The 18,974-nt window shown below is 41.0% G+C and overlaps 5 non-coding genes across 5 annotated transcripts; 1 reads left to right on the top strand and 4 right to left on the bottom strand.

Annotated features, from left to right (window-relative positions):
- Nucleotides 1-2,082: 2,082 nt before the first annotated feature.
- On the bottom strand, nt 2,083-2,154 carry TRNAA-CGC (transfer RNA alanine (anticodon CGC)). The gene has a single exon. It is a non-coding gene; the product is annotated as a tRNA-Ala (tRNA).
- Nucleotides 2,155-6,410: 4,256 nt separating this feature from the next.
- Nucleotides 6,411-6,517, bottom strand: LOC112064385 (U6 spliceosomal RNA). Its single transcript, XR_002891499.1, has one exon. It is a non-coding gene; the product is annotated as a U6 spliceosomal RNA (small nuclear RNA).
- A 724-nt stretch (nt 6,518-7,241) lies between these two features.
- On the bottom strand, nt 7,242-7,314 carry TRNAF-GAA (transfer RNA phenylalanine (anticodon GAA)). The gene has a single exon. It is a non-coding gene; the product is annotated as a tRNA-Phe (tRNA).
- Nucleotides 7,315-9,821: 2,507 nt separating this feature from the next.
- On the bottom strand, nt 9,822-9,893 carry TRNAA-AGC (transfer RNA alanine (anticodon AGC)). Its single transcript has one exon. It is a non-coding gene; the product is annotated as a tRNA-Ala (tRNA).
- Nucleotides 9,894-11,992: 2,099 nt separating this feature from the next.
- On the top strand, nt 11,993-12,064 carry TRNAA-AGC (transfer RNA alanine (anticodon AGC)). Its single transcript has one exon. It is a non-coding gene; the product is annotated as a tRNA-Ala (tRNA).
- Nucleotides 12,065-18,974: the final 6,910 nt, after the last annotated feature.

The raw sequence follows: 18,974 nt of genomic DNA, 5'->3' as shown, positions 1-18,974 counted from the left end.
CTCTGGCAGTCAGGAGCAGTGGAGGTACAGTCCCCTGCTGTGATGATGTGGGAAATCGGTGGTACCATGGAGATGACCAGAGAAGGAATAACAAATCCCAAGGCCCAAGCTGAAGCCACTTGAGACACACTGACCATCAGGGAGCCAAAGGTGAATCTTAGAGGTCCTAGGTATTAGTTATTTCCTTTCCCTGGGAAAAGTGCCCAGAATATGGATTCCCTTGGGGGCTACAGTGTCTACAGTCCCAGTGCTCTTCAGAGACTTTCTGTCTTTCATGATTCTTCCCACTGCCTTCATTTATCTGAGGCTGTATGGAGGCTCCACGTTTAATCCAGTGAGTATGAAGAGGAAGAGAGAGAAGATGCATCAGTGTTCCTGGCACAGAAAACACCAAGGACAAGCTTTTGTTCTCTACCAGGAGCTGCTAGGAGCCACTGGAAGGAAAATAAAGAGGACAACAGATAATTCACTCAAAAAGGAAGTTAAAAACAGTCTCTACTTGGCATCTGCCCTAAAATAGACACTGCTTTGTAAAAGCATTTCTCAACTGGCAGGGTCCAAAAACGATGCCTTGGATGTCTGTGCTTTAGGTGTTTATAGCAGCTGCTGGGTAAACTGGGCATCCTAAGGTCCAGTGTCTGTGGAGTCCTGTCTTCTTCATCTTCCTCTGTGAGTTGCTAATCCTACCCTCTCAGCCCTCCTAGCCTTTGAGAGGATAAATGGAAATCTTTTTTGTTTGTACACACGAACCAGCTTCCCTCCCTCTGCAAAATTCAGCTTTTACATTATTCTACTCCTTTGATACACAAACTAGCAACCAAAAAAAAAAACTTGAAAATGGAACTGATTTTGATATATTCACCTAATGTAGAATTATGTATAGCAACAAAGTTGTTCTATAATTTTAATTAGCTCTTTGTTTATACCAATAGTGTTTATTTTAGGAAACACAAGAAATTTATGCATCCATCTGTTTTTATCCCTCCCTCTTCATCTCCCCAACCCTGTACACACCACCCCTTTGGTTGCATCTCAGAAATCTTTGATGTGATGTTAAATCATGTATTCCACCTTATGACTTTATTTAAAATTCTAAAAACAAGAAACTGGAATTCAGTGGGCAAATGTAGGAAATGTAGAAGGGAAGACATTTTAATTCATCACTCGCCAATATCCTTGCGGTTTTATTTCAGCCAGGAGTATGTGTATGGGGTTGGGTGTTTTCTACTGCATGGTCCGTGAAAATCTCCAATGAGACCCAATTTATCATCTGCCAAAATTCAGCTTCTAACACAAAATTTTAATGCCTTAAGCCTAATTTCCACCCAAATCAAACTATTCCTGCCAGCTAATAGCTTCCAACCCTGAAACTTCCAATTATGTTCCCCATGTTCACGTTGACAGTCTCATCATTCCTTAGCGCTGCTGTTTGGGTTGTTCAATGTTCTCTCAGTCACTCACTCAGAAAGATTTGGGACCCACTTCCCCCACCTCAACTGCTTGCGTCCAGTAATGGATGGAGGGCTGGAAGGAAAGGAGGTGGGGATGAGAAGGGGGAGGCAGGGGAGGCAGGTGAAAGCTTTTCTCTTCTCTGTTAGATGATGCAGATCTGACTGCTCATACAACTAAAAGAACTAAAAGAATAGGGCCGTTTCTCTTCCCCTTTATTCTGTCCTTTTTCTGTCCTGTCTTTATTTGCATATTCCAGTTGTGGTGGGAGGCTTCTTGCTTTGGAAGTGAAATGTCTGATGGGAATGTCTTTCTTTTCCTTTCTTCCCTTCTTCCCTCCTTCCCTCTCTTCCTTCCTTTCTTTCTTCCTTCCTTCCTCCCTCCCTTCTTTCCTCCCTCCCTCCCTTCCTCCCTCCCTCCCTTCTTTCCTCCCTCCCTCCCTCCCTCCCTCCCTCCCTTCCTTCCTTCCTACCTCTCTTCCTCTCTTTCTCTCTCCTTCTTCTTGTCTTCATTTTGCTGATGCCCCGCCCTGGGAGGTGGTAAGCAAGACAGTAAAAATGGGAAAACTATCAAAGCAATCCACTGCCCTTCTTTTCGCAGAGGATATGAGAAAACGGGTTGATAAAACTTAAGTGGAGGTGCCAGGGATTGAACCAGGGACCTCGTACATGCGAAGCACGCGCTCTACCACTGAGCTACACCCCCGTACCCCTACTTTCTTCTGGCTGTTTCAGAAAATATTATTTCTCCGTCTTTTTTTTTTGTAAGCTAAGAGTTCTCTGGAGAAAGTCTACCAGGTTAAATTACACTATTTCTGAAATTACTAAACTGGATACAGTCTAGTGGCTTCTCCCTGGCCTGCAGTTATTTAATTAACCCAGGAACAGTTGAAAGAATAATGCTCTCTAAGAGATAACTGACTGAGAATGTCTTACATTTTTCTTTTTCTCTCTGTTCTTTTTCCTTCATGCTCCTCAATAATACTACCAATGCAATTGATTGCTCAAGCTTGATGATGTGAATCTGCCACGTTTGTCGTTTTGGGTTCAGGAAATCCTGAATGAGCCAGATCTTTCTTTTTTGTTTCCTTCAATTAAGTGTTCCTTGGGAAGACAGACATCACCAATGATGATGAGGCCCTTAGAGTGGAAAGGGATCAGGGGCAAATGGGGATGAAGTTAACTTTGCTATGAGCAAGAAAAAGCGAGTCAGGGAATATAAAGAGGAAAGTGAGAAACGTTTGTGCCAACATGGTTTAAGAGAGTAAAAGAAAAGGGCAGGAACAAAGGTGCTAGAAACCGAACCCAGTACGTTATATCGTGCACTCTACTCTGACATAATCCAAGAAATTCGGAAAAATACCTGTCCCCACTGATTTCCATTATTTGCTACTGGTTCTCCAAGAATAAGTCTAGAAATGAAAAGCAAGGATTTAGAAATTTTAGAGGCTCTTGTAATTGCTTTCACTCCCAAGTGCATGATCAGAGGACTTGACTCATTTTCATAGTGTGTAGATCTAATGGGGTGCTGTCCAACTTGCTTGGTGTATAGAATGTGGAGAGGGCAGCATACTAGAACGGGAGAGACAACACTTTATTCAACTTAGGCTTTCAGCTGGCACTCTTACACATAAAGGTAGGTTAACAAGAGAAAAACAGAGCTTATTAATGTGTGCAACAGGCATCACACAGAAGAAACCTAAACAAAAAGTAACTCAAAGTGGCGGTTTAGCACCGCGGCTAATGAAGTATATTCAACAAAGAACAGTAAATCTGTAGACAAATGACAGGATCGAGGAATGCAGTTTTCATCTCCCAAGGGCAGAAAACTGTGGGAAAGTAAATATATGGGAGGAAACTAGTGGAGTAAGATTTGTTTGCAGATTCCTCTGGTGCGTCTCTGGGCTGATAAGAGTTTGTCTCCAGTAAAAGGAGAATTTATATCCTGCCTTTGGGCGGATATGGGAGGGTAGAGAGAGCTTTTCTGTGTGTTTTTTTGCATCTTAATTCACTTCAGCTCAAAATAATTTTCATGTCAAAGAGGCATATTTTGCGTGACATATTCTGGTGTCATCCATAGTCAAGTGCAGAGGGAGCATGTTACAGTGTGTGATATATTAGAGCTAATTTGTCACTTCGACTCAAAAGTGCATGAAGATCTGAGAAATTATGAGTATGTCTTTATATATCTTATCATATTTAAATCCTTTTAAGTTGCTTTTTAAATTTACAGTTTGATGTCATTAGTTTAAAAAGCCATTTAAAATTACATTATTTCTACTTAAACTAATTTACTGAATGCTAAACTAGATGTATTTCACTTTATTTCATTTTATTTTTTAATTTTTTGGCGGTGCCGCGCGGCCCGCAGGATCTTAATTCCCCAACCAGGGATTTAACCCACGCCCTCAGCAGTGAAAACACGGAGTCCTAACCACTGGACCGCCAGGGAATTCCCATATTTCACTTTTTTTTTTTTTTCCCCCGCAAAATAAGGAGGTAGCTCAATATGATGAGGATAGAAGTGATTCCAAAAAACGAAGACCGGTTTTAGGCAGAAATACGAACACTCACAAGGAGGTGGTCTCATCACGCAGAATGAGAAACACTCGCCTACGATTGGAAGTGCCGGGGATTGAACCCGGGGCCTCGAGCATGCTAAGCACGCGCTGAGCTACACCCCCTTACTCTTTCTGCTCGTGGAATAAAACTTAATGGCAATATCTATCTGCCTTGTGTTTCCAGAACCTGAAATTGTTAGTTCAAAAATCCCTTATGTACGATTCCATTATTTCTGAAATTCTTTTATTGCATTCTCTTTCCAGGCTACATGAAGGGAAAGGCATCTTCATGCTAGGCAGAAAGGTACATTCCTAGGATCTATTCACACTTGTCAACCTACAAAAGGTGAATAGAAGAAGGAAAAGAAGAGCCTAGAATCAGTGACACTCAAGGAACAACTGGGAGAACTAGCCCCGCAGCTTAATTTCTTCATACAGATCCCCATTGTAAGAATTTGCTGTCACCTAGAATATCAGAATGTAAGAAACTGCTTAAAGATGATAGTATGCTCAACAGATTACAGTATCTTCGAGACAATCTGGGAAACACTGAGCATTAAAATGAATAAGAAACAATAAAGGAGTACAAAGTAATGGATGAAATAAGACTGCTAGACCAGAGAGTTGACTGAAATACTAGGTCTGAGTGAGGAGATGGCCAGCATCAAAGGATCCTCAACTTTTGCTCTGAGGATGGTAAGAATGACTCTGTTGTCTGTTACAGAACATGGGGACTTCAAAAGTTCAGTCTGAATTGAGAGGCCAGCGGCTCAAACAGATTACTCAGACACTTGTTGAATTAAAGTTCTAAAATCACATGTATTTTGGCTATAGGAAGATTCCATAAGTTCATTGAGGGTTCATTCACAGAAAAATCCAGAGCCATTTTGTGACCTTCAGTGTTGCCTAAAGGATTAGTGGGCTAGAAGACATAAGAAACCCCCAAACCCTTGAAATAAGGCAATTATAGCTTTCTCTCTAGATTTTTGTCGTGGCTCCATTACTTGAATAGGCAGGAAGCTCTGGGAGCTGCAATTTTTTCCCAGCACACACCAGGCACTGATCGCTAGCTTATCACCTTCTAGAATACGGTGGAGAAAAAGCTAAGGAAACAAAAATGTGGCTCATATTTTTAGTAGGATGATGTTTCCTTTAACTGAAATTACCTGTAAGTCCCATGTTCTTCACTATAGAAAATGTACACTTCCCCCACCCTCACCAAACTTGAGGAATTGGGGATGGGTCTTTCCACTTTTTTATTTTTCTTATTGATGCCCTTTAATTTGTTGATTTCAGACTTTTCCCAAATCTAAGAGCAAGTGCACTTGAACTGAACGAAGAAGCCTCTTCCCAGTGAGTGATAGATGATGAGCATCACTTACTGCCAGGCGTTGGAGAGTTTGAGTTTTGAGGCACTGAAACTTGTTGGGTTTCCCAAGGGCAAGTTGAAATCCTGCTCACAGAACTCTAGGTTGAGTTCTGACTGTGGTCAATATGACACATTTATTTTTTCAAACTTTCAAAATAAAAAACAGTGCTTGTTTAATGTAGCTGGAGGTAACAAGTGGATAATAGCAATAACAATGGGTTACATTAAATGATTATATCACCTCCTTCATAAACAGACTCCCTAAGAGGTGAAGTAATTAGTTGGCCACTAGTTCACAGCCAACATGTAACAGGGCAAGTTTCAAAGCCAAGCAGATTTCCTAGAACACCTGCTCCAGATCCTTCTTTACAGTCAGGAATCCTGAAGTCAAAAGACAGATAGAATGACTTTTGGATTCATTTCCGTTTGAAAATGTCATTATCACTCACAGGGAAAGGGATGGCCCTACATAATTTCTTAATGTTGAGCAGCTCTCAATGCTGTGGGGAAATGAGAAAGAAGGGAATGAATTCATAATATGTACCACGAAATAAAACACCTTAAATGCAGCAATATGGCCTGCAAACGCTGCTGTGACATTTTGTAGGGGACGCTACAGCTCTGGTTCTGGACGCCTCAAGGAACAGAGGACAGCAAGACAGGAGAGAGGAAAACAAAGTATTCCTGAGAGTGAGGCATTATAGCATCTCTTTCAAATGGAATTCTCTCTGCAATAAAGAGAATGCCAAGGAGTTTGCGACTAGGACAATATCTACCAAATAAATTAGTTGAATACATGTCCACTAGCTAGACCTATAGATTCGGGTAGCTCACTAGGTAAATTTCAGAATTTTTAATCTGGGGAAACAAAGTTTGAATCCCTAGGGGTTCAGGTTCCATGTGTTTACATTTATTCTCCAGTTATTTCTAATTGGCAAAAGGCTACTGAAATCTTGCCTGCTTGATGTTCTGAATATTTACAATGGACTCTTCTACCCTAGTGGCTGGTAAACTATTGCGTTCGAGCTAAGATTGGTTTTGGAAAGTTTCATGGATGTGCATGTCATCCTTGCGCAGAGGTCATGGGAATTTTCTCTGTATCTTTCCACTTTTAGTGTAAGTGTTGCTGAAAGGAGTACCGTTTTTTATTTTTAAAGGTGAAAATAAAACGAAAAATAGTATTGGGTAACACGTGAAGTTTATATGAAATTCAAATTTCGGTGTCCGTATATAAAGTTTTATTCGAACACAGCCACTTCACTTACACATCGTCTATGGCTACTTTCGGGCTATCACAGAGAGTAATTGCAACAGAGACAGCACGTGGCACCCTTTTCCCTTCCCACTGCTGCTGTGCGCACTACGCATTGCAGCGACTCAGTGATCTTTCCTCAAGTTTTTCAGTGTCCCGTGCATCTCTGAACCATAACATTTTATTGTTATTACTTTTATTAGTAGTTCTGGCACATCATGTGAAAACAAAACAAAACAAAAAGTGTGAACTGTGGCGCAACATTGTTTTTATTGTGCAATTAGGCTTTAGCATGCTAAAGGAATTCAACTTTTGTGGGCATCATCCGAGTGAATAGGTGCCGGTCCGTGGCCTGTTCAGTACCAGGTCGCACAGCAGGAGGTGAGCGGCGGGTGAGCGAGCGAAGCTTCATCTGCCGCTCCCCGTCGCTCCCCAGCGCTCTCCGTCGCTCGCATTACCACCTGAACCATCCACACCCCCGTCCATAGAAAAATTGTCTTCCACGAAACTGGTCCCTGGTGCCAAAAATGTTGGGGGCTGCTGCATTACGACATTCCTTATTAATGCGCAGGAAGGAAACTTACTCTTGGGATCAACTAAAACTCTCAGTGTGCCGAAACCCGGGATCGAACCAGGGACCTTTAGATCTTCAGTCTAACGCTCTCCCAACTGAGCTATTTCGGCCACCTGAAAAATCCACCTTCTTGACATTTCTTTTTTAATATTTCGATTGTTTTCAACTTCCGTTTTAGCCGTTTTCAGATTCCTTAAGCATGGCTGCCAAATTGTTCAATATACTTGCCTATCCGGAAAGACCTGGAATCTATTGCCTTCCACGTATGCCAGTTGCATCCAATTCCTGGCAGTATTGGATGAGCACGTAAAGGTGGGAGAATTTGAAAAGAGGTAATAATGAGGGATTCAATAGAAAGCCTTTCTTTCCGCTCCTCTACATCCTGTCAGTTGACCCAGATACAGCTCAGAAACTAAAGGAAACTAAAGAAAATATTATTGGGGGGGGTCCCTTATTTTTCTCTTCTTTTCATTCTTTCATCTCTCACAATCTCCAAAAATGCTGAGAAATGGAGTCCAATGATGCTGTGAATTTGCTAAAAGAATACTGTATACATAAATATTACCAGACTAAACACTCGAGACAATATTCCCAACTGACAGGAAAGCAACTGTCACAAAATTTAGAAAATTTGAAATGGCATATCTCATCATAACAGAATTTCTTCACAAAAATTCCTTCAAAAATGAAAATGAGACTACAATCAAATCAGCTTTTGATTGGCTCCTTCGTTAGCCAGGCAAGGAAATCATTTAGCATTGTGAGGTAATAAACAGTGCACAGCACCATTTCATATTCAAGTATAAATCGAATATATGAGCAGGGCCTACACACACGAGTAATTTGCATGAGAAAGTAGCTTATGTTCCCATGGCTCCTACACTTGGTACAATCCTCCATTCTTCAATCTACCTCTATAGCTTCACAGGGAGTTCCTACAACAAAAGAAGAAGAAGAAGAAAGAAGAACCAGACCTGGTTTATAGGTGGTTCTGCTCATATACTGGGACCACACAAAAGATGAGCAGCTTCCATAGTACCTGAATATTGGTGGTGAAGGTAAACCCTCTCATTGGGCATTACTTCAAGCAGGGCACATGACTGTTCATTTTGCTTGTAGGGTAGGGATCTACACTAATTCATGAGAGGTGGCTAATAGTTTGGCTGGTGATTAGGGGCTTGGAAAGAAAATTATTGAAAAAGTGGTGACAGAGAGGTCTGGGAAAGAGGCGGGTAGATAGAATTCCCCAAATGTGCAGAGTCTAAGGATATTTGTTTCCATGTAAATGCCCTCCAGAGAACAACCTCCTCAGAGGGGATCTAATAGGCAGTTGGACACGATGAACCATTCTGTTGATGTCTGGAAGCTTCTCTTTAGCCACCATTCTACTTGCCCAGTGAGCTTATGGACAAACAGGCCATGACGACAGGAACAGAGGTCATACACAGGCTCAGCAACATGCACCTCTATGCACCAAAACGATGTAGTTCAAACCACTGCTAAGTGACTAAACTACCAATATCACAGACAAACTTTGAGCCCTCACAAGCTATCATTCCATGGGGGAAGCAGCTAAACCCCTGGTGTCAGGTTCATTATATTTGACCAATTCTGTATTAGGAGGACAGTGTATATCTCACTGGAATAAATACTTATTCTGGATGTGGATTTTCCTTCACCTCCCACAATACTTCTGCCAAAACCACCAACCATGGATTTACTGAATGTCATATTCAACAGCATCCACAGCATTGTTTCTGAGACAAGAAGCCAGATTATAGCAAATAAAATTTGGCAATGGGCTAATGTTCTGGAATTCACTGGCCTCACCATAAGCCCCTAACCCTGAAGCAGCTGGCCTGATAGGATGGTGGAATGACCATTTGAATACTTGGTTATTGTATGAGCTGAGAGACAATACTTTGGGGGAGGGGGGCTGTGTAATGATATCCAGGATATGGTGAATACTCTTAATCAGTGACTAATAATGGGAATGTGTGTCTCTCTCATCAGGACTCGGATGCACGAATCAGAGAGAGGAAGTGGTCTTTTCACTGCTATGGCTAACAGACACAGGGGCATTTTGCTTCCTCTCTATTCCACTGATAACTTTTATTTGGACTCCAAAGTCTTTAGGTGATTTTTCTGGTGTCTCTTTGTGATTGGAACTTATGAATAAAAGGCATGATTTTATTTAAAAAGATAAAAACAGTGTGGAAAGGGGGTTTATTGAGTGATGTCAAGGAAAGCTTGACAGCCTAAAATCCCTAATTTCCCTAAATCAGTACTCTGAAGAATTCACTTTAGGAACTGAAGGGAGGAATGTGTGGTCAGCTAATTTGTGTAAATTACTGAGAGGGGAATAATTCCTCATGACAAAAATCTGACCTCCTTTCATAATCCCAATAAGGATGGGTGACTCCTCATGACAAAAATCTGACCTCTTTTCATAATCCCAATAAGATGGGTGACACCATTTTGGCTAAACCACAACACTTGTGGATTCAACTTAACCGCCTGCCACCCCTCTGCACTTTTCTCAACGCTGGGAGCTGCTGAGTCACTGTAAAGAATAACTAATGTTATTCTACAGTGGTTCCCAACAGAGACTCCTAAGTGGAGGTGCCGGGGATTGAACCCGGGGCCTCGTGCATGCTAAGCACGCGCTCTACCGCTGAGCTACACCCCCGGTGCTTGTAGCTCGTTTCATTCATATTAGAAATTAGTGAGGATTTGGTGAGTCTCGCAAAATCACCAATTGTTCTGTGAATTAACTTAACGAGCTCTAGCGGGTGCACTCCACCCAAAGTAAATGTCTTAACACCAGATTACTTGCTCAGATTGCCCCCTACTTCTGCTGACTATAGAAGATAATCACGCTTGGAGGTAGAAGAGTAGAGAAGCACAGAGAAGGGATCATCACTGGGCAGATTTGCTTCTCCTTAGCCCACAGCTATTGCATCGACCAAGGCACAGTTGAAAGAATAATGCCTTCTTAAAGATAATTGACCGAGAATGTCTTACTTTTTTTCCTCTTTCTGTTCTTTTTCTTTCATGTTCCTCAATGGTACTGCCAATGGCACTGAGTCCTCAAACCTGATGATGTAAATCTGTTGTGTTTGTTGCCTCAGGTTCAAGAGATCCTACATGAGCCAGATTTTTCTTTTTTGTTTCTTTCAATCAAATGTTCGTTGGGAAGACAGAATTCAACAGTGATGATGAGGCCCTTGGAGTGGAGTAAAGGGTTATGAATTTAACTTTGCTATTGAGCAGGAAAGGGTAAGTAAGGTAATACAGAGAGGAAAGTGGGAAAAGTCTGTGCAAGCATGGTTTTAGAGAGTGAAATAGGACAGTAATGGAGGTGCTAGAAATGAAAGGTTGCATCAAAGATGCTGGCTTGGAAATGTTGGATGAACATATGGCAAAATTAAGTTAAAGGAAGCGATTTAGTATCCATATCAAGGAATATCAAGAAAGAAGTTATTGATTTAGAGAAGAATTGGATTGTCAAACCTGAATATTTATGACCCTATTCTTTCATCTGCTTTCAGTTGTCAGTACTCTAATCTGAGTGGTGAACTTATCCTTCATTTAAGAATGCTTAATACTATCTCCTGGACATTCCAGACAAATTTGGACATTCCAGACAAAGGGCAAAACTCTACCAATGATGGCATGTCAGCTGCAGGGATGTTTTGTCAGTAAGGAAAATGAGAAGGCTCAAGTAATTGTTAAAATGTCCAGGGATGTTCATCTCTTTCCCTCATGTCACTGGTTAATTAAGCAGTGAAATCAAGATACGAAATGTCACATAAATTCTCACACATATACATCATACATATAGCGCTGACCCACACACAATGAAGAGATTATTCTTTTATGGGTCATTTCACAGTGACTAAACCTCACAATACTCCCCAATGCACACACACACATAAAACCTCAAAGTAAAATGAAATTAAAAGTGTGATGCTGAGTAGCAAGTATATTGGAATTTCTTATCCTGCAACTTTCCTAGATTTTTCCAAGTAAACTATATATTTTTATTTTAAAACTATAAATGAAATCACAACCAAAATAGGTCAGTTAACAAAGCATAATTGTTGGATTATGATAGCTCCATTTGGATTCCAAAGGTTTGATATAAAATTCCTGTAAGAAAATGAGATGTATTAAGAAATCTGGGAGACCAGTTAGTTTTGATGTCACTCCCATGATTACATGTGTGTTGTGTGTGCGTGTGTTCAAAACAGAATAACAGCAAAAACCCCTAATCATTGATAACAATGACGGCATTTGGACTAGAGAAGCCTGAGCTGGAGGCTAAATTCTGCAGTGAAGGGGAAGGAAATGATGATGAGAGATGACAGGACTAGGAGAAAATAGAGCGCCAGAAGATAGTATATTAGGAAGGTTTGCCTATCAGAGGAAAGAACCTCCAGAGAGGACCTCTAGGTAGCAACTGGCATCTGTGCCAGAAGGAAAAAAAAGTCTTTCATACAATTCACTTACACTGTAGATTTCAAGAACGTGATCCTAGAGCATATGTTTGGCTGAATCACCAGATGTTACGGATGTGTAGACATAGTGGGTCTCAAATCTGAGTGGAAGGAGCGTCTTCTTGGGAGACCGTGACTTTGATGCTATGTCAAGCACAGTGGCACGGAATAGCTTGGCGGAGCGCTCCTTGCAAGAGACATTTACTTTGGGTGGAGTGCGCTCCCTAGAGCGCATGTAAGTTAATTCATGGAACAATTTCTAGTATGAATGAAATAGCTTGGCTACGTCGGGGGTGTAGCTCAGTGGTAGAGCGCGTGCTTAGCATGCACGAGGCCCCGGGTTCAATCCCCGGCACTTCCACTTGGGTATCTCTCCTTATTGGGAACCTCGGCAAGCAAACCAGGAGCGGCTCAGGCTTTCTGAGTGAGAGAATATCCAAGTTTCCTGCCTTGTCCTGGTGCCACGATCTTCTTTGTCACCGTGGAATACAACGATGCTCGTGCTGAGTTGCTCAAGCCGTTTATTCATGTTTTTATTAGCCATTTGCTCTCTAGCCATTTTGAACAATCACAGCTATGCCAAGGGATGCCTGCCCCTACCCTTACTATTCTTAGGTATTGTGTGATGACTTCTGAAGTAGCCAAAGTGAAGCCAGGTACTTCTGATCCTCATGTGTCTTTGGTGGAAATAGCATTGAGCTTAAAGCAAAGATCCACAGGAGAGGAACAGAGAAAGTCTGTTCAAACTATTGCTCTTCAGACTCCCGCTGGGAGAAGTGTAGAATATAAGCAGTAAAGGAGAACATTGAAAATGTCCTAAAAGATATCTAGAAGAAAACTGGGTTTCAGAGGACCGACTTCTGCGTATGAGTAAGAAATAAGAACGTAAGAACTAAAGAACCTGCTCTCAGAGACTTAAACGGTCGACTTTCAGGTCGAACGTTTGATGCGCTATCCGAGGTGCTGACACTTGTATTCTTGGACGCCTAGCCAGAAGTATTTGTTTGTTGTCCGGCTTACCTTTCTTTCTCATTTGTCCCTCACATTCCAAGCCCAACGCGCTAAAAATCAGTTGCTGCCTCAGATACGTAAGCCCAAAGCCACCGGCAGACCCTGCTTCTACGCTCAACATTGCTCCCACTACAGTCACACGAGAATCCAGATGTGGCTTTCCAGCTGCTCTTTATAAAGCTATCAATTCCAGCAGTACTGCACCGCAAACAAAAATTCAACCACACGGGCGCCCTACAAAGTGCTCAACTTGTTTAACCAGCGAGGGAACGAGCAACTAGTAGCTCTCAAACTACGATAACTGGAACAAAACAAACTGGATTCTTGTGGGGCATAACATTTTCACCTACTTCGCTTAGAATAATGGAGCCTTCTCTTGCGGTGGACCTGTAGAAATGCAGAAGAGATAAAGACCTTGGCTACATCCACATATTCCCTCATCCAAATATCACTGGTGTTTAATTCTCGTTCCCAAACTTTCTTCTAGAGTTCCCGTCCTCCTGCTCCTCCTCGGCTGCTTCCCCTCCCACTCCACTGTCTTCCCCTCCCCACAGGATACTCTCCGCTCTTCATCCCCTCTCTTCTCCGTCCCCCTTCAACTCTCCCGTTCTCAGCATTAGTCTAGGAACAACCGAACCTTGCTGACCTTTCAGAGTCATTGGGGGGAGTTGTAATATTACATAATTTCCTGCCCCTCCCCTCCTCCATCTATGACAGGATTTCCTCAAAAAACCAAACCAAACCAAAACCAAACCAACCAAACCAAACACACACACAAAAAACCCTCGCGTGTCTGGGTTGACAGCGGTACACATTTGAATAAAGGCAGGGAACTTCTACTTTTTTGTGCCTCAGGGGCAGATAGGTTTTGAGGACCTGCCCAGGTGTGAGGAGGTCTTATAAATAACTAATTTGTTACTTTTGCTTCCTTCGTGTTCGCCTTACTGTGGAAAACGTTCTGTCTGAAAGGGCGCAATACCGACGGGAGCGTCTTTTCTAATCCTCTTTCCTGTCTTCTGTCCTTAGGGATCTCAGAGCTAGAGATGCAGCGTCCTGCGCAGAATGCTGCTTCCCGAGTTTCCGGACACAGATGCTGGGCGCAGCTGTTTAGGAAAGTAGTGACTGACTTCGCTCTTCATTTCATGGCCATATTGTGAGTTAATTACTCTTCACTCTTATCTCCCTAGTGGACCTAAATTTCCTGAGCAGTTCTCATGGCACCGGTCTTTGTATTCCCCTGCACTATCTTTTATATTTTTTCTGAGAGCGCTGTAGACAGAAAAGAAAGAAGTTGAAGACACAAAAGAATATTCCATCCGACACTCCCCTTGGTGGTGGACAGGAACTGCCACTCAGGAAGTCAGCTAGGAGCAGTCCTTGGAGGGTCCGATACTTATGAAAGATTCTACCTGTATTTAGACACCTTTCAGTTCAGAATACAATGTCTCTTCTCTTGAGGGTTTCAGAAAGAGCAGGGTAGCTTAAATCTTGTAATATCTGCAGGTAATAGTGGCAACCTGCTATATAGAATATTTTAAGTTCCCTCAGCAGGGCGTGTAGCTCAGTGGTAGACAGCGTGCTTAGCATGCATGAGGTCCTGGGTTCAATTCCCAGCACCACCAGGGAGTTAATCTCAGTCCTAAACTAAGGCTCACAATTTATGAAGTCACTGCCAAGTGACTTCATCTTACATTCCCAATAAATTTGTAAAAATGGCAATGGTTGATTCCACTGATATCTCATTGTTCAATGGCCTATGACATTCAAATGTTTACCACAAGTATCTGCAAAAAACCACAGGCTTACATTTTTCACAAGTTTAAAAACTTGTTTAACTAAGCCTTCTTTTTTTTTTTCCCTGCCACCAGTTCTAACATATTGTAGCAGATTTCACTTCCGGTTGTAATGAATTGTTTGTTCAACTTCTCACAAAATATTCTCACCTAGAGTTTTCCATGTAGACTATTCATGCAGGTTATTTCTTCAGTCATTTCAAATGAGCACTGACTCCTTGAATAAACAACTGAGTAATATTGGTAACACCTGTGGACTCATCAGGAGTCAAAAGAAACGATGCCAAATCATTTGTCTTATTTTTAAAAATCAGCTACTGATGCTGCCTCACAGATGTAGAGAACAAACTAGTGGTTACCAGTGGAGGGGAAGGGCAATAGAGGGGTTGGGGAGTGGGAGGAACAAACTTGGGTGTAAGATAGGCTCAAGGGGAACAAAGCCAATATTTTGTAATAACTGTAAATGGAAAGTAACCTTTAAAATTGTGTAAACATTTTAAAATTAAAAATAAATAAAAATTAAAAATTTAACTATTGATTTTTTGTGTGAAGAAAGTCTGTTGTAATGAGATATATGCCATTTTAAATTTTCCAATTTTTGTGACAGCTTTCCTGTCAGTTGAGAATATCGTGATGAGTTTTTAGTTTGGTAACGTTCATGTATATGAATGAGTTCTGTTCCAAGAGTGAGTTCATAAGTCCAATTTGTTCGTAAGTCCAACAAAGTTAGCCTAGGTACGCCACTAACACAATCGGCTATATAGTACTGTACTGTAATAGGCTTATAATACTTTTCACACAAATAATACATTAAAAAACACACAAAAAATTTTTAATCTTAGAACAGTAGTACAGTATAACAGCTGGCATACAGGGGCTGGCATCTAGTGCACAGGCAAGAAGAGGTACTGACTGGAGGGGGAGAGGAGGTGGGAGATGGAAGAGCTGAAGGATTGTCAGCAACAGGAGACGGAGGGCAAGCTGCAGTTTCACTCATGCCTGATGTTGATGGACCGCATGTTCACATTTTTGAAAGTTTGCAACTTGAAGATTCCTATGTAGGGGCGTTACTGTATATACGTACAGTAAGTATATATAGTTTTTGCAAATTTATAGCGTTATTGGATTCCATTTCTCAGCAGTTTTGGAGATTGTAAGAGAGGAAGAATCAAGAAGAAGAGAAAAATACACTGTATTCCATTAGCATGTTAAAAGCTGTGCCATAGTTCAGCCATAAAGGAGCTCACAGCTGAAGCACACTCTGACTGTTTTCAAATGGTTTTGGGTTTGTTTTTAACCAAGGTAATACATGCATTTTATGATTTCTTTGAGTTTACATAGTGCTCCAACATATTAATACCCTGTGAGCAGTAAGCACGGCTGATTTTTAGAAATAATAAAATATTATGCACGTGACATTGAAAAACTTGGGGAACGGTCACTGAGTCACTGTGATGCGTAGTGCGCACAGCAGAAGTGGGAAGGGAAAGGGTGACACGTACCATCTCTGTTGCAACCACTCTCTGTTGTAGCCCAAAAGCAGCCACAGCCAATGTGTATGTAAATGAATGAAGTGGCTGTGTTCGAATAAAACTTTATATATATGGGCACTGAAACTCGAATTTCATATAAACTTCACATGTCAACTAATACTCTTTTTTGTTTTATTTTTTCAACCTTTTAACTTTCCCAAACCATTCTTAGCTCACAGGCAATAGTTTACCAACCACAAAGTATAGGGTCTCAGAACTTGTAAATACTCAAACTTTAAGAACAGGTAAGCTTTCAGTAGCCTTTTGCCAGTTAGAAATAACTGGAGAATAAATTCGAACAGAAGGACCTGAGCCCCTAGGGATTCAAAGTTTGTTTCCCCGGTTTAAAAACTCCAAAAGTTTACCTAGTGAGCTACCCAAATCTATAAATCTAGTTACTGGACATACATTCAGCTAATTCATTTGGTAGATATTATCCTAGTTGCAAATCTCCTTTACATTCTCTTTATTGCAGAGAAAATTCCATTTGAAAGTGATACTGTAATCACTAGCTCTCAGAATTACTTTGTTTTCCTCCTTCTTTTCTGTCTTCCATTCCTTTAGGTGTCCAAAACCAGAGCTGTAGCGTCCCCTACAAAATGTCACAGCAGGGTTTGCAGACCACATTGCTGGACTTAAGGTATTTTATTTCCTGGTGAGTATTATGAGTTCATTTGTTTCTCTCTTCCCAATTTCCCCAAAGAATTGAAAACTGCTCAACATTATGTGATTATGTAGCACCACTTCTTTCCCTGTGAGTGATAATGACATTTTCAAAGAGGAATAAATCCAAAAGCCACTAATCTCAAGTGGTCTTTTGACTTCAGGATTTCCATCTCTAAAGAAAAGACCTGGAGTAGGTTTTCTAAAGGAAATCTGCCTGGCATTGAAACTTGCCCTGTTACATGTTGGCTGTGAACTAGTGGCCAAGTAATTACTTCATGCCTTAGGGAGTCTGTTTATCAAGGAGGTGATATAATCATTTAATGTAACCCATTGTTACTACTATTATCCACTTCTTACCCTTAGCTACGTTAAACAAGTACCTTTTTTTTGAAAGTATGAAAAAATAAATGTGTCATATTGGCCACAGTCTGAACTCAACCTAGGGTTCTGTGAGCAGGATTTCAACTTGCCCTTGGGAAACTCAACAAGTTTCAATGCTCAAAACTCAAACTTTCCTACACCTGGCAGTAAATGATGTTCATCATCTATCACACAGTGGGAAAAGGCATCTTGATTCAGTTCAAGTGCACTTGTTCCTAGATTTGGGAAAAGTTTGAAACCAATAAATTAAAGGGCATTAAACAAGAAAAAAGTGGGAATACCCACCCCAATTCCTCTAGTTTGAGGGGTAAAACAATGTATGTTCTCTATAGCGAAGAACATGGAACTCTGAGGTAATTTCAACTAAAGGAAACATCATCCTACTAAAAACATGGGCCACATTTTTGTTCTCTCAACTTTTCTCCCACCATATCCTAGAAGGCAGAGAAGGTGATATCAGTTCCTGGTGTGCTCTGGAAAAAAAAGTTGCTCCTGCCAGAGCTTCCTGCCTATTCAAACAATGGAGCCATGACAGAAATCAAGAGATAATTGCCCTATTTTCAAGATTTTGTGGTTTCCTGTGTCTTCTAGCTCACCAGTCTTTTAGGCAACATTGATGATCACAAAATGGCTCTAGATTTTTCTATGAATGAACTCACAATGAATGTATGGAGTCTCACTCTAGCCAAAATACATGAGATTTTAGAACTTTAATTCAACAAGTGTCTGAGTAATCTGTTTGAGCCACTGGCCTCTCAATTCAAACTGAAGTTCTGGAAGTCCTCAAGTTCTTTGACAGACACCATAACCATTCTTACCATCCTCAGAGAAAAAGTTAGGGATCCTTTGATGCTGGCCACCTCCTCACTCACACCCAGTAATCCAGTCAATCATCTTGTCTAGGAAGAAGTTGTTCAAATTTCTAATTTATCAATGATTTGTAAAATAAAAATCTTACCAGCATTTTCCAGTTTACAGGCCATATCTTTTCCTCCCTAGTTACTTTCTACATTTCTCTAAATTTGTAACCTTAAAAGCAATACTTAAGTTTCTTTTTTAATGTTGTAAGGAACCTTCCTTAAATCAACAATATCCCTACAGTAGAACAGAATAAACCGCTGCAAGTCAATAGATGTTACTCTGGTTTCTAGCTCTTCATATTCCTGTTGAGCCAAGAGCTGCATGTGAGGAGGGTAAATGCATGGACAAGATTCTCCAGAACAAAGCTGGTTTGTACTAGTCTTGGCTCATATCTAAGTAAGGGAAACAAACAAATAAACAAAAAACTACCGGGCTCTAAAACGAGACCTAAATCCTGAACCATCAAATTGAAAGTTTAATTTTCTATCAAATTATCCAGAATTAAAGACATTTTGTTATGAAAATCTCTGCAATTCAAAAAATTTAGGTTTCTGCCTAACCTATATTTTTTATCCTTTCTTTTGCTTTATAAACCCAATGTGCTAACAAATAGTCACTCCAGACAAATCTTAGGTACAGAAGCTCAAAACTGTCAGCAGATTCCATTTCTAAAACAAAAGGGTCTCCTCACAGCTACAACGGGGTCAAGAAAATGTGATTTCTTACTGCTCTCTTTAGAGCCACAAATACCAGTGACTATTTGCCAAAACCAAAAACTCAGCTGCACCCATGCCCTCCTATGTACTGTTTGTCTTGTTTCGAAAGAAAGAGCAGTGAGAGATTCTACAAACCTTGACATGCTTAGAAAAAACAAGCCAAGTCTTAACGTGGAACAAACACTTTCAGGCTACTTCACTTAGGTTAAAGGGAACTTGTTTCCTGTTTACCTAAAGGAAGAGTCAAAGAGAATGCACCCACCAAAATCCTATGCCAACACGAAGTGTTCTTCATCTTCCCTCCTCCGCAT

Source organism: Physeter macrocephalus, chromosome 18 (assembly GCF_002837175.3).
Source record: "Physeter macrocephalus isolate SW-GA chromosome 18, ASM283717v5, whole genome shotgun sequence".
Taxonomy (NCBI): Eukaryota; Metazoa; Chordata; class Mammalia; order Artiodactyla; family Physeteridae; genus Physeter; species Physeter macrocephalus.
Note: the sequence above shows the minus strand (reverse complement) of the source record. Positions and strands in the feature narration are given on the sequence as shown.